Source organism: Oratosquilla oratoria, chromosome 27, assembly GCF_046742065.1.
Source record: "Oratosquilla oratoria isolate Oo_2021 chromosome 27, ASM4674206v1, whole genome shotgun sequence".
Classification (NCBI taxonomy): domain Eukaryota; kingdom Metazoa; phylum Arthropoda; class Malacostraca; order Stomatopoda; family Squillidae; genus Oratosquilla; species Oratosquilla oratoria.
In genome coordinates, this window is record NC_134803.1 from 1520781 (window position 1) to 1536840 (window position 16060).

General features: G+C 37.2%; 1 long non-coding RNA gene across 1 annotated transcript; it reads right to left on the minus strand.

The window, feature by feature from the left end:
• Positions 1-7916: 7916 nt before the first annotated feature.
• LOC143039672 (uncharacterized) lies at positions 7917-13158 on the minus strand. The gene is made up of 5 exons (XR_012967661.1): positions 12911-13158; positions 12720-12806; positions 12441-12527; positions 11925-12028; positions 7917-8076 (listed from the first exon to the last, which is right to left on the minus strand). It is a non-coding gene; the product is annotated as an uncharacterized LOC143039672 (long non-coding RNA).
• Positions 13159-16060: the final 2902 nt, after the last annotated feature.

The window sequence follows — 16060 nt, forward strand, 5'->3', positions numbered from 1 at the left end:
TGGTTTTATTTCTACTTCTCTCTCTGGGCAGCATTTGTTTACATTACTCATGATAATGCTTACAAATTCGTTATATGATAGATTGGCATTTTCTGACTCGTAAACCTGATCCCAATTTTCTTCTTTTAAGCATTGATTTAATTTTGCAATATCTTTTTCGTCAATTTTACGTTTAAGTACAATTCTGGGTTTTGTTATGCAGTGCATTTCTTTTGGACTGATAGTGAATACCGGTAGATGGTCACTTATATCACTTATTAAGATACCACTATGAATCTCGGAGCTTACAATATTGGTGAAAATGTTATCTATCAATGTTTCACTTGTATTTGTTATTCGGGTTGGTTTATTTATCAAAGGATATATACCTAAAGAGAATATCATATCTGTAAAGTGTCTTGTTTGTTCATGAGTCTCATACTTAAGTAAATCTATGTTGAAGTCACCACAGAGATATAGATTTTTATTTCTAAATGGAGTTATGATTTCTTCAAGCATATTTGTGAACTCATTGATGTTTGTGCCTGGCTTTCTGTAAATACTTGTTATGACGGTATTTTTATTAGTTTTACTGAAAATCTCAACAGCTACGCAATCAAATAGGTTTTCATACGAATTAGTGGACTGATTTATTAGTTTGCATGAAATTGATTTTTTTATGAAGATAGAGACTCCGCCGCCTTTTTGGATCTGTCTATTAGCACTGTAGGGAGTATAGACTTGTAAGAAGTTTACTAGACATCCTGGGTCAATCCATGTTTCGCTTATCACTATAACGTCAAAGCTTTTATTGAGTAACTTGAGATAACAGTCAATTTTCTGATAATTGGCGTTTAGGCTCCTTGCATTGATGTGAATTAATATGAAACCATCAATATCACGAAATACCGTGTCAAATTGTGTATCACTATAGTAATCGCTGTCTTTTGTTAGTTTTGAGTAAAAATTTAATTCGGGGTCAATTTGGATATTATTGTGATTAGATATCGAAAATTCCTTTTCTGATATTTTGTCTATTTCTTTATACTTCTTAATGGCGGTATATACATCTGGGTTTTTTGATGCGTGATTTGGCGCGGAAAACAAAAAATTAATTTCTGTGCTTGAGATGGCATGATAGGGAAATGTTTTTGAGCAGTCTGGGCAGAACCAGTTTTTGAAAACATTGGGGTTATTTTTGGCAGTATTTACGGGTATATTTACACACATGAAATGATGTAAATGTTTGCATAATGTACATTTGAGGTGATTGGTAGGGACAAGGGTATGGCATGAAGAACAGTTTTTTTGTAATGTTTGTTTTTGTTTTTGTGTTAGTTGTAGTGTTCATGGTTATGTTTGTGTTAGAAGATTAAGGAATGTGAACTATCAAAATTCAACTAATTGTTCAAGATTACTTACCTGACGTACTTTTTCATCCCTGCACTTGATATACACCTTGCAGTCTCGTCCATGTCGAAATGATCTTCCCTCGTTTCCTCATATCGCGTGCGAGTCTGAGGGAAATCGTTAAATTTCTGGTCTCCAAATACCACAGAATTAACAACATAGATGTAAATTCCCCACTACATTACAATTTTGAGGAAAACATTGGAAAATATATTAGTTGTCGCAATAAAATTTTTTGTTGTCTCAAGTTGTCGCATGTTGTCAGTTGTTGTCTCAAATTAGTAGGGCCGTTGCGCTGCTGTGTCCTAGTGTGGGGTGTTAAGCGTTCATGTCTCCTATTATGTATACTGGTAGTCTTTTTCTTGTTAGTCTTAGTATGTCGTTTATAGGGAAGAGGGCGTCTGGGGGGTAAGTATAACGTTGCTATTATTATTGGTCCTTGGTTTGTGTCAATTTGGAGCGCCAGTATTTCGTCTTGGAAGTCGTCTAGTATTTTGTGTTTAATGTTGTGTTTGATAGCTATTGCTATGCCTGCATGTGTTTGATTGTAGTCGTTTCTTCGGTGTACTGTGTAGTTTTATATTTTGAGACTGTCTCATGTGCCTATCGAGTTTAAAAGTATGATGTCTGGTGTTGTTATGTTGTATATGTTACAGAGTTCGTTTCTTCTGTTGAATGTCCACTGTATTATGTTGTGTTGGATGATGTGTATTTGTTCCATAGTGTTGTGGTAGAAGTGTGTTGTGGTTGTTTATTCGGCGTTGTGTGTCCAGTGGTGTTCGTGTTCTGTGTTCTTGTCGTGGAGGTCGCAGTGTCCTTGTTTGAGTTTGTTGAATTTTGTTTGGTTTACTCTTACTATGTTGTAGTGTGCTAGGTTTATTTTGTCTGTGGCTATTTGTCCAATGATGTCCTTTTCTTTGTGTGGTGCTGTGTATATTATTTTGATTTTGTGGTTGGTGATGAGTGTTTTTAGGGTGTCGTGTGTGGGGTCTGTTGGTATCTGTTCTATTTCTGATGTTACGAGTTGAAGTCCCAGGCTGTTTGTTTGGTTTGGTGTTCGTTTCTGTGGGGGGTTAGTGTTCTCTATGTTTGGTGCGGGTCTTTTTAGTGTTTGCTCTGTTGTCTCCATGGGTTCTGTGGTTTCTGTGGTCTGTGTGTTGGTAGGTGTTATGACTGGTGTTATGATAGGTTTGGTGTAGTTACTGAGTGCTTTTGCTAGATGTTTAGTGTTGATGGCTTGTGGGGGGATTGTGACTGTTGGGAGTCCGTTGGCTTTGTATACTGCGTCTAGTGTGTTTTGGAATGTGCCTGGTTCTTGTGTGTCCATGAGTGTAGCTAGTGTGATGGCTGTGTTAATTGCTGTCATGTGGTAAAGTGATGTGGTTGTAGTTGTTGGTGTAGGGAGGAGGGCGGGTTTTTGTTGTGTGGCAGTGACATAAGTTTGTGTGTTGGTGTGTGGTTGTTGGTTTATCTGGCTGTTGATTTGTTTGCATTTTTCTTTCTTTTTGGGGCACCGCATTGCTACAGCTGGGTGGTCCCCGTCACAGAGGAGGCACTTCGTTATAGCACAGGTGCATTGGTTCTGTCTGTGTTGTGTGGACGCGCAGTTGGAGCAAATTGTGTATGTGGATGGGTGTGGGCATTGTTTGCGTGTGTGTTCAAGTGAGTAGCAGTTTGTGCATTGGGGAATGTATGTGTATGTTTCCTGTCTGAGTGTGTGTGTGGGGAAGGATTGTGAGAATATTTTGAGTCCCTTCAGGATGCAGTCTTTCACCATTTGTGTTGATTCGAATTTTATTTTGAGGACTGTCTTTGAGCGTGGTAGTTTGATTACTTGTGTGTTGGTGTTTAGTCTTTCTATTTCTGCTTTGATTTCTTCGTGTGAGTGGTCTGTGACGTAAGGGTCTACGTTGGTGATGACAAGTGTCCTGTTTGCGTTGAGTTCTGGTGGGTCTTGGATTTCGAAGTTGTTAGTGTTGAAGAATGTTTTTGTGGATTTCTGGCAGAGTGTTTCCGTGGTCGTGTCGTCTGTGATGAGTATGAATGCACTGTGTAGTGTGATGAGTTTCTGTATGTATATGTTCTTCCTGGCTAGAGTGTCCCATAGTTCAGTTGTTCGAGGTTGTATTCCGTTGGGACGTAAGTCCCGTATCCTGACTCGACCCATTGCGCCGAGCGTAATGGGTTAGGCGTCCTCGTGTTCTGGTGTTTTTGTTTGTGTTATTCGTGTCGTATAAAAGGGGGTGGTCATTGTGGAGCGATTGTTGTAGGGGCGGGTGGCGGGGGACAGGAAACGTTAGTTATCTGTTAGCTAAAAGAGAAAATGTCTCGGCGACTGCACTGACAATGCCGCGAGCGTATACGGGGTAGTGGTTTTCGGCGCGGGAATCGTGGTGGGCGGCTACTATCTCTGGTGAGTACTGACCAAGCACGCACGCGTCTATGCCAGTTGCGCCGAAGAGGCACGAGACTGGGAGGGGGGTTCCCCCTCTACTACAGAACAGACCAAGTTTTCAGACCGCAGGGGCTATGGCTGTCTGTAGCAGAGTTAAGGGGACATATGTCATCCAGCAGAGCGAGTTCTCGGAGAATCGAGAATTATCTCGGGTACTGGGAATTTCTTCTTATTATAAACTGCGGAGCGACGATATTCACACTACGGCGGTTGGGCAACAAGTCGTATCTGAATCTGAATCTGAATCTCTAGGAAAGACCACCTCGCTTGCGCGGGATCGGTTTATGTGGGAGGGGAAGAATGTCTGTAGGAAAATGAAAAGTTATAGTAGCGTATAAAAGAGGGCTATTGCCACCGGGCGATTTGCGAGCGATTAGGGGCTTATTGGTGGTCGTGACTCGGGAGAACTGGGCTGGGAGCTTGGAGCTTGGACGGCGGCGTCAATGCCGGGAGGAAGAGCAGATTATATCACCAACGAAAGTTTGGAAAATGGTAGGAGACGTAGGAGAGAAAGGTGGAAAAACGGAAAAATATTTAGTGGGAGGTAAACTGAAATGAGAAGATGTAGTATAAGAGAAAGTTAGAAAGGAAGCGAATTTTAGTCGAAGAAAAAGTAAGTGTAGATGTTTGTGCGTGGGATGTGGCTATGTTCGTGAGAGGTGTGTGTGTGTAATTTACGGTGAGTAGATTTCACTTCCCGCGTGTAGAGGGCGTTCCTGATTAGCCCCAGGTAAGGCATGAGAATTCCTGTTTTACCCCAGGTTGGGTTTGAGCTGTTTGCATATTTTTGTAGCCTGTCAGTTAATGGGCTACATGCGATATTATTATTATTATTATCTTTATTACCATTACTATTATTATTACATTATTATGGCTATCACCAGTCAAGCTGGTGAAGGGGTGTATTATTTGTAGGTACGGTTATACACGTCTTATCGTGTACAGCTGCACAGAAAACTATCGTTAGTAAATCACGCTAATCATTTTGACACAAAACAACGAAACTATTTGAGACAAGTTGTTCACGCTGGGAAACTGTTGGTACCCGTGATGTTCCAACAATATTTTGGCTATGTTAGGCAAATCATAAATTAAGAGGCTTTTAATTCGCAAGTATTATGTAATATAATAAAACACTTTGTCATTGATTAATTGCCTTTCTTTTACATATTTTTGATGTTTGGCCAATAGTGAGAACCCCGCATTAGGCATTGCCAGACGATTGATATGACAGGTGCTATTCACACGCATTGATATCATATTACCTAAAGGTTAATAGCATATCTCACTAAGATCAAAATAAGGTAAATAAAATATTGGTAATATATTAAGGATTAATATTTTGTATTCCCACCATCCGCTGCCAAAACACTGTTCAAGCGTCGAGGCATCGACGCCACTAATTCGCAAGTTAAGACACGGCCTTCCTCACTTCGCAGGTGTTCCCATGCTTGCAAGGCATTGTCGACAACTGCGATGCGGTTGCGAGTGTGGTCTTGCCGCATGTATTTCGTCATGGCCGCCCATAGGTTCTCAATTGGGTTGAGGTCCGGAGATCTGGGTGGATGTGGCAACAGTGTTATGTCGGGGTGTCTGCGAAACCAATCCTGAACAACTCGGCTGGTATGGATAGGGCTGTTGTCCTGAATAAGGTAGAAGGGCATTCCATCAGGAAATAAGATTATCATGTCATAGTGAATCCATATGAACTCCGGAACTATTATTCGATTCATATTCATTCAGAAGGAATTCGAACAATTCGAACCCCAGAAATACCAACCCTTCGGTATCATAAGGTTATGTTCATTAGCGAATGTTTCGACACCCCTACTAACGATAGTTTTCTGTGTAGCTGTACACCGCACGTGGGACGGGCGCAGCTGACAGATAGTCTGTACGGTGTGGTCTAGGTGTAATATGTTGGATCAGGTGTTTGTGTTTGTCGTGCAGTTTTTCTAGGTGTCTTGAGTGAAGTTTGCGTTTATGTTAGTTGAGTGGACGGATGTTGGCAGCTAGGTGTAGAGACTCAGAGGTTCTAAAGTCGCTCCTTCGTGAACCCGTGATGAATTGGATTGCGGCATTCTGAACCTTCTGATACTCGTAGTTGTTTGTGGGACATGTCATCTGGCTCAGTCCCGGGTATTGGCACAGAAGCGGTCTGACGAGGGCTAGGTACAATCGACGTTTGGTTCTCAGTGTTGCAGTTTTGAAGCGTCTTAGCTTACCCAGCACAGCCCTAGCCTTCGCTCCCTGCTTGCGGAAGTGTGGGGTCCAGGTAAGGCCATTATAAAGTGTGCTACACAGCACACGGGTATGGTCCTTCGCTGGGATGTTTGTGTTGTTTATTTTAAGAGGAGTGTTTGTGATTGTTCTGTTGGTTCGTTTGCAGCAGAAGTATACAGAATTGCATTTCGACGCGTTGGTCTTAATGCGCCACTGTTGCTCCCACGCGTGTGCCCCGTCTAGGATGTTTTGCATTACGTGTAACGCTCCCTGCAGCGTTTTGTGTCTGCTTATGTGGTTAGTGTCGTCCGCATACGAAAGAGTTAGAGCCTGGTTGCGTGGATAAGCTGGCTCTGGCAGGTCATTCGTATATAGATTGTACAGAGTGGGGGCAAGGACTGACCCAAAGACTATGAAGGAAAGATAGGAAGACTCGGACCAAATACATATAAAAAGTGCGTGCGTTAAAAAGTTGCCAAACACTTCCATAATAGCGCCATCTATGAAGCGAACGGTAAAGCTCTAAGGCGGAATTTTCAAATTTTCATACGTCCATTACCCGTTTTAAGGAACATTTGTAAAAAATATTTTAGATATTATCATTATCCTAAATGTAGTACATATACTAATTCCAACACATATATGTTGAAAATGTATCAAAGCAAATATATGTGTATTACTTTGGTATCCATGCTACATTCTTTTCAATTTTCAAATATGCATTTGCAATTGGTGCCTAATATATTTGAAATGGATTGCACATATGACACAGATGCATTTCTGTATGGCAGCTACATTCACATTAACTGCTGTTGTATAATAAGGACCAATAAAATGCAGAAGTGCATTCTTGTATATTTTTATTGCCAATATTTAAAAATTCATTAGTGGGATATACCTATATATTTATATCTATCTATCTTTATATATATAATGTTCTGGTTCTTTCAGAATTAGCAAATGTCTTCCACTTCTCATAGTTTATCATATGCCTGCTCTTGTATTTCCTTCTTATGTATTTCTTACCCTTTTATTGTGTTATTTTATTTTATCTTTTTTATTTGCTAGTGAGTGTCCTCTATTTCTCATTTTTACCATATGCATTTATCACATAGGCTGGGGTAGGTTCTTTCAGCTTGAGGAAGTGAATGTCTCCTACCTCCCAAGGTTCATTCGATTTTTGCTTCCCTTTTTACATGGTTTTTGTTTAGGTTAGTATGACTTTGGCTGAGGTGGCTACTAGAATGCACCAAGTAATATATCCGAATGAAAAAGTGACTTCATAAACACATAATTCATTAGTTGAATTTATTCTTAATATATAAACATTGATAGGCTTTAAACAAATATGTTTTCTAAACATGTAAACAAATGCAACAATCTTAGGCAAATAAAAATTACAAAAACAAGTGCAAAATGACAATACAAAAAGTAAAGCTCAGATATAATGAGATGCAATACATTACAATACAGAGCATAGGTGGTTAAGAGAGCATCAACATTAGTTTATTGCATTACTTTTGAAAGAAAAAAGAAACATGCTTATTCGACATATTCAAACAGTTGTAAGCATTTAAATATTGTGCTTCTACTGAAACATGCAGTGAATTACAACAATAATAAACAGAACAAAGCGACTCGTTTATACAAAACATGCAATGTGATAGAAGAAAGCAATACATTTTAAATAAAGAAATCACATTACATTTGAAAAAAAACAAGACAAAACAAAAAGTAAACGCACAAAAAGCATTAGTAAAATAGATTCAAAATCAACATAAAAAAATATGCATTCCTTTTAATAACAAAACAACACAACGTGCACAAATACATGCAAATAAACACAAATAATACATAAAAAACGTACACATTTGATAAACAAATCAAAACCAAAAGAAATCATGCCTGACAAATAAAAGCATGCTTAACATTCATGCATAGTATGTGCATGTAACACTGCACATTATACATACCGTAATAGATGTCCCTACACTCATAATGTTGTATTTCTGAAATCATAAAATTATTTCTTAAATCCATACATATATGGAGCCATCACCATTAACAGTGATCAATATATAATTTTCAAGTATGTGAAATTTTGGCTAATTTCCTGTTTTTTTTTTTTGTTTTTTTTTGACATGAATATGTAGAAATACTACATTTTCTTTTCTTTACTTTCTGGTTTAAGAATTTTATATAATAATATAAACGCATTTTAGCATATATACTTATAATATTGTCCATAACACCTTCACAAACATTAAGATTATGTACAGGAAAACTTTTGAGAATCTGCGTCAAATTCTGAAAAATATTATTTTCTACCAATAAATCTTTAATATTATCATTGAATAAAAACTCATAATTTTCTATTAATGATGTAAGACTGCTGCTAGGATAAACTAACAATTTTTGCTTTTCCAAATCCTTATTTCTTAAGAAAATATTATTTTTATCAATACTAACATCATTCTTATCTCCATTTGATAATTATATAATGAATGTTCACAAGAGCCACATTTATGAAATTTTAACAGTTTATAGCAAACATAGCCAGCAATATATGTTACAGCATTCATATTTATGATGCTATCCTTGTTTTCATTTATAGTAGCATCATCACTTTCCATAGGATTGAAGTTATTTATAAAATCGATTATTTCTGGAGTGATCGGATGAGCATCACCTACATCAGATAACTCTATTGACTCCTCTTCAAATGGATTAAAATTAGAGAAAAACTTCTTAAGTTCTGATGATGCTCTGTCTTCTTTTTGTAGGTCAATAATAGGTGATTCACTCTCACTTATGGTGTTTTGTGGATTAAAGTTATCAATATTTGAATCTACTAGAATATTCTGGAGTGAATCTTGAATTGTAGAATTATCCCTAGCAGGGGAATATACATCAGTTATATATTTATTCTCAAAATCACTGTTTGATAATTTCTTTTCCGCATCACAGATCTTCAGGTACTGTAGCATTGGGGTTTCGTCATCTAAACAATTGCCTTTTAGGGTGTGCTTCATCAGATGGTTACACATAACATTTTTGATCAAGTTATTAAGTTTAGGGGCAGTTGGGGTGTCACTATTACCCCCAGAATTTCTAAGTACACTGAAAAAAATTTCAAGGCAATCTTGGTTGATTCTGTTTATCAAAAATTTAAAATTCCTCTCTTTAACATCCTCCCACAAATTGATCAAACTTGAGATATTCAAAATCCACCCTTCTATACAAGGAATAGTCCTTGTTGAACCCTTAAACTTAAAAGATTTTAACCATTCTGACATTTGTTTTAAAAATTCAATGTTATCATTGTTGTCAGCTATAGCACACTTTCTAGATTTATAATGAAATAAACTATTGCTGTTAAACACATCAAATAACTCCTCTAGATTATTTATAAAAACTGCTGTATTTACAGCTTCTGGTGGTAAAGCACCTAAAACATCATGAGTATTTATTCCAGCTGCTACAGTACGACTGAAGACCTGTGATGCTAAATTGACTCTCATCTTATCAAATCCAGAATTAAAAATATGAGAGTCTGTTAATTTTGGAGCTAATTTTAATAAAAATTTTGAATCTTTCAAATAAAACTGTTCAATATATTTCCAGGAGACAAGTTTGTCCCCTACTTGTAGGTCATGTACTTTTAAATTGTTACGTACACTTTTCATAAGATGGGGAGTGTCATAAGAAAATAAACCTTTTCACCATTATGAAAAAAGAAAGGTGACTGGGGTGATATGGTAAGTTTACGACACAAGCTCCTATTGTTTGGATCTTGATCGCAAACAATGAATTTGGGTAACAATCCTGTTCTGGGTGGCTAAAGAAACTCAGGAGGCACAGTTCAAATTTATAGAATTGAAAATCAATATAATATGGGGCACGACACAAAGACAAGCGTGCGGTAGGCGTGAACGTGATTCGTCGACTGCCTTCCGACGCCACTCATGCAGGGTTGCCAGATTACTCCAGCCATGTCGTGCACAGCATTTGCTATATCTAACACAAATCTTACACACAATATAAATACACTTAATACACAATACAATTATTACAATAAATACTGAAATAATACAATGTATGTATTATACACCATGCCAACACATCATTTTTTTTTGTGGCAGCGATATGAAATGTAAAAAAAAATAATATAGTGAATCACACGGACAATGACATAAGTTACAGAAACACAAGCATTGACATTAATGCCATACATACATCAATAATGAGAAAAAAATTATAGGACCGTAATTAGCAAAAATTCAATACTACAATAGAGCAATAAGTAAGTATAGACATACGGTACAGGCGACGAGAACCTAACATTCCGGGGTAACAATTCAAAGTACACAAATGACGTCACCAAAAACTTACATAAATCATACAAGCATGAAAAATATAATGCATATAACATAAGCATTGGAATACGTATACGTAATTAAGCACGCGTCGCCCAGCGACAGTTCCAACATTCAAATTATGACGTCACGGTTTCGAGCAAGGAAGCGTCACCTAACCGGTCTTCACAGATTTTACTTTGGCTTCTCCTGGAGCAAATAAACTGTCTAATTCACCATCCAGGCGCAATTTCCGCTGAGGGAACCACAGGAACGCAAGGCTAATGCAGGCGACGATGATTTCCAAGAACCGTAGGGAAGAAAAAATCACCTGCCGGCAAACGGCCTGCGCCGAAATGCAACTGAAGACACAGTGTCCAGAGCACTATAATGTATATTAATAAAGTCACTGAAAACACCTAGCTGGAACGAAAAAAATGGGGAGAAAACACAGCAAAAGAACACAAAATGTTAACGTATAAGCCGGTACGCACACAGTGACTAGCCGGCCTATCAAAGTCACTTCGTACTAGTCTTTCATATGAAAGTATAGTTCTAGTCTTTGTAATAAGATGAGTCACTAATCGTTTATACCGCTGCCACCAAATGTTCTGGGTGGCTAAAGAAACTCAGGAGGCACAGTTCAAATTTATAGAATTGAAAATAAATATAATATGGGGCACGACACAAAGACAAGCGTGCGGTAGGCGTGAACGTGATTCGTCGACTGCCTTCCGACGCCACTCATGCAGGGTTGCCAGATTACTCCAGCCATGTCGCGCACAGCATTTGCTACATCTAACACAAATCTTACACACAATATAAATACACTTAATACACAATACAATTATTACAATAAATACTGAAATAATACAATGTATGTATTATACACCATGCCAACACAATCCCACTTCCTTTAAATTTGCCACACAATCATGCACCATTTTATATAAAATATCTGCTTTTATTGATTTTGAAAACAAAAAATACCCTAAGACCTGCTTCCATTTAGAACAAAGACCTTTTGCCATAAAAACCATGGCATACTGAGCAAGTTCTTTTCTGCCATACTGGCCAAGATCTTCATATCCTTCAATCAAGTCTTTTTTCATGTTAAAATGAAGACTGCTTTTGATTGATATTGCATCAAACACTATGCCACAGACTTTGTCTTCCATGGTTGCTGCTTTTTGATTTAGTAGTTTTAAAACAGCCTCATTCCAGCCTACGTTGAAATTGATTTGGGACACCCAATACTTAAGCATCCGAACTGAAGGCAATGTAAAGATACTGGCCAAAAAATTGTAAGCTCTAGCACTTTTGAAGTACAGTCCTAGTGCTAGGCATCGTTGTGTTAGTGAATATCTCCTGCCAAATTTTGAAACTCTGGATAACTTCAATTGGGTTTGAAAAAAGTCTAGTGCCGGTCCTTTGAGGTAATTTGAAACGTTTTTTATAATTGCAGAGGGTGGGGTGTACTGTTTGTGATTTTCTTTGCTTACCTTTATTTTCTCAATTTTCTTTAATAATCTACATATTTGCATTCTCTGTCTATGGATAACTGCAGATTGTTTTTTCTTTTTAGCAGGGAAGCTGCATGAAGACCCTGGAAAGTAAATGATTCCAGTAAACATCAATATAAAACAAGATTTTATGTAATGCTAAGCATAAGTTAGACATTACAAATTGTAAATGCTTGCTTGTAGAAGCAATACAAGTAAAAACCAATCCATACAATTTCCTTACTTTATACAATGTAAATATAGAGATTGAAAAAAATTATAAGTACCATAATTTATTCATTAATATGATTGCAATTAATATATCTTAAATAATTTACACAGTACTTATTGGTTTGTTCTTGTTATTGTAAATCAGTTAGACTGTCAGTTAATTAATTGATATAAAAAAACTCAGTAAAAAATATATATACCTATATCTATTAATATAATCTTCGTATTATGATGCACAGACATCTATACATTTTTAAATTGTACTGTGTTAATAACCATACATACCATTTAGAATTTCTTGAGGCTCAAAGGGTGGCACATCTTGTTCATTTGAATTTACTTCTGAAGCTGGATGCTCAAGATTTAATTCATCTGTAAAAATATTGATTACTTTTTCTGGTATCTCATTATGTATTGGTGGGTCAGTGCAAATTCAGCAATACTTTACAAAAGTCAGTAAAAATAAAAATAAATCTAATGATTAATAAAATCTCCATATTATGATGCACAGAAAACATCCATACAGTACATCTTTAAAATATATTGTGTCAATCCCATATATACCATTTAGATTTTCATGAAGCTCAAAGGGTGGCACATGTTGTCCATTGGAATCTGCTCCTGAGGCTGGATGCTGAGGATTGGGTTCATCTGTAAAAATATTAATCACTTTTTCTAGTATCTCATTATGTTTTGGTAGGTCAATAGGAAATCACTAATATCAACATAACATGCACACACAAGGTATTACATACCATGAAATGACTGTATTGTTTCATGTGGCACAGAAGATATGATGGCTCTTACATCCTCACTCTCTTTGTCTCTAAACTGAGCCGTAGTACCTATAAAAGCATAAGAGGAGATACAAATAAGATGATCACAGAATATAAGGAAAGTGTATTCTTGAATATATGGGAGCAACAGGGGTTATGAAAACTATAAATTAAATTATACCATGACATTATAAAATAACCACATATATTAGTAACAGAAATGAAAACTTGCCAAAAAGGGGTCAACGGTGTCGAGAAAATTCGCAGAAAATGTGTCGAGAAAAATCGGTCGGGGTTTTGGTATGTGACTTTTGTCCGCTAGTGGGTAACGTATACTATATATATATATATATATATAATATATATATATAATACCATCACTGACCCCTTTAATGGTGTTCAAATTAAAAAAGGATGTTTTCCTAGCTAATCAAGAAAACAAACAATTGTTCATCAAATTGCTGGGAAAGAGTTTGGAGGAAGCAGGTTGTAAAGTAGTCCATGCATCTGGAGACGCTGACGTATTGATTGTGAAGACTGCTCTAGAACTGGCACAGACAGGAGAAACCATTTTGATAACAGATGACACTGACCTATTGGTCCTTCTATGTTATCATGCCAATAGAGATGATGGTTACAACATCTACTTCACGCCACAACCAAAGGCTAGTGCAAAAAGTGTGAAAGTCTGGAACATCAAAGAGATGAGGAAATCTTTGGGAGATGTGGTCTGTTCCAACATTCTTTTCATCCATGCACTACTGGGTTGTGATTCTACATCCAGTGTTCATGGAATTGGGAAGGCAGCGTCCCTTCGAAAGGTGAACAATAGAAACTTCCTCAAACTGGCAGAAGTGTTTGGCAAGGATAGCAGTGCAGAAGAGGTTATTGAAGCTGGGGAGAAGGCTTTAGTGTGCCTGTACAATGGTAATGATGGGGAAAACATCAATCATCTCCGACTGAGGCCCTTCAAGGAAAAGGTTGCAAAAAGCTCAAAGTGTGTTGAGGCCAAATCATTGCCACCAACAAGAGCAGCTACGAAATTCCACAGCCTTCGAGTTTACTTCCAAATTCAGGAATGGAAAGGTAGAAACCAGCTAAAACCTGACGAGTGGGGATGGAAACTTTCAGATGGTAAATTACAACCAATCAAGACTGACTTGCCAGCTGGTCCTGTAAATTTGTTGGCTATAATTAGGTGTAACTGTACTTCAGGGTGTACTACAGCAAGATGCAGTTGCAGGAAACATGGCATTCACTGTTCAAACTTGTGTGGTAATGGGACCTTTCGCAGTGAGAGATTTGATACCAGACACCGCTAGATCTTGTAATTCTTGCCGGAAAATAATTACTTTTTTGGGCAAGTATTATAAACTTACAGAGGTATATCGTTGTACATTATTGTGTCTGAAATTTAAGTCAATTAATTTCATGGTTGCAAACGGCATATATCATTGTTTGAGCCTCTATTTATAATTACAGATGATATTCGTAAAACAGCCTATAATTGTATCAAACCAAGCAATTTGTCATTTTCTACCGACTTCAATGGACATATACTGATATATACTTTCAACTGAATGCACCAAGCAATAGGCAAATCTATGTAATGTATAGAAAATATATTTTTGTATCGAAGACTTACTTTTTCCGGTACGATAACTAAAGCCCCCTCCACACGTACCATCACGCATCAGCAACTTGATAGTACAGTAGTCATGTTGAAAACTTGTCACCAGCGTCCGGACGGGGTGCATCACTGCGAATACCTTGCGCGAACAACCAGATCTCAGTCATCATTTGGCTTTCACGGGATGAGAATGTCTGCCGGCGCTCTACTCATTTAATCAATAAACCACCACAGCTTTGTAGTGTATACATTTTTCGTGCCAACATCAGACTTCTTTGATGCAATGATGGCAGTCATTTCGAAACTGTTTTCAGGGTATAAAGTTTTTTGGTAATGTCTTCATTCCGCACATTACATTTTGTTAAGGAAAAGAAGTCGGCTTTCGATGTTTGTACTTTTTATATTTCTCATCTTATATTCTTTGCACTTGATATTCCAAATGGCTGGGTACTGCTTTAGTAGCTTAATGTAATGTAAAATAATAGTCTTCGTCCACTCGAAAGGCTTTGCGGAAGTTGCTTGTGCCATTGTATGAAACTAGAAGAGCGAAGCAGAGCGCTTGCTTCTTCTCCCATCAACTGTTGACACACTGCGCAGCGATTAGAAATTGGTACGCCCCAAGGTCTAAATATACAGGTCAGACCGTTTACATTCTTCTGCGCAGCTTCTGACGTCATTTGGCTGAGTCCATTTTCTCTTTGTGATACACTGAAGAAAACTGTGAAACGCCAAGGAAGACAGGAACTATAATATTATATATATATATATATATATTATATCATATATATTATATATTCATATATATAGACAGGAACTATAATATTTTATACATATTTATATATATATTTTATATAATATTTGTCAGAATATAACTAATTGCGTGGAGCGATACGAGCGAAGGTGACGTCATTTTGGAACGACGGACCAGCTTCAACTGACAGCTATAGGACTCGCTAACCCCACTTTGAACAGCCAGGTGACGTTCACGGGCCCGCTGCGCCAACTCCCTCGAAATTCGGTCGGAAGTGGTTAGACCTTATATTCTTAGATCTTGGTACGCCCATGACTGCTTTCATGATGCTGCGACGTTTTTCAACTCATCGCTTCAATACATCGCGCATCAAATACTCGTACGTCCGCCACCACTGTTGTTATATTTTATCTCACTGATTATCTTCATATACAGGACGTGAGTGATATCCATTATTTTTCGACACTCTTAGATAAATTCCACAAACCGAAATCGACATCCTCTAATTTTTACTCCTTACACTTACTTCAGTAAAAATAATTACCTATTTTTAGTTCTATCTTATAATTAAATTAACAAAGCCTTATCACACACCAGTAAGTAAAATTTATAACATTAAGAGTCATGTTTTTAATTCTAAAAACACTTATGCAGCCATTTATGTCGTATTTTTTTTTTTTTTTTAATATCGGTTTCCAAATTAGCTAAGTCACCCCTTTGCCCCATGGAATGTGAGACAATTGAAAAT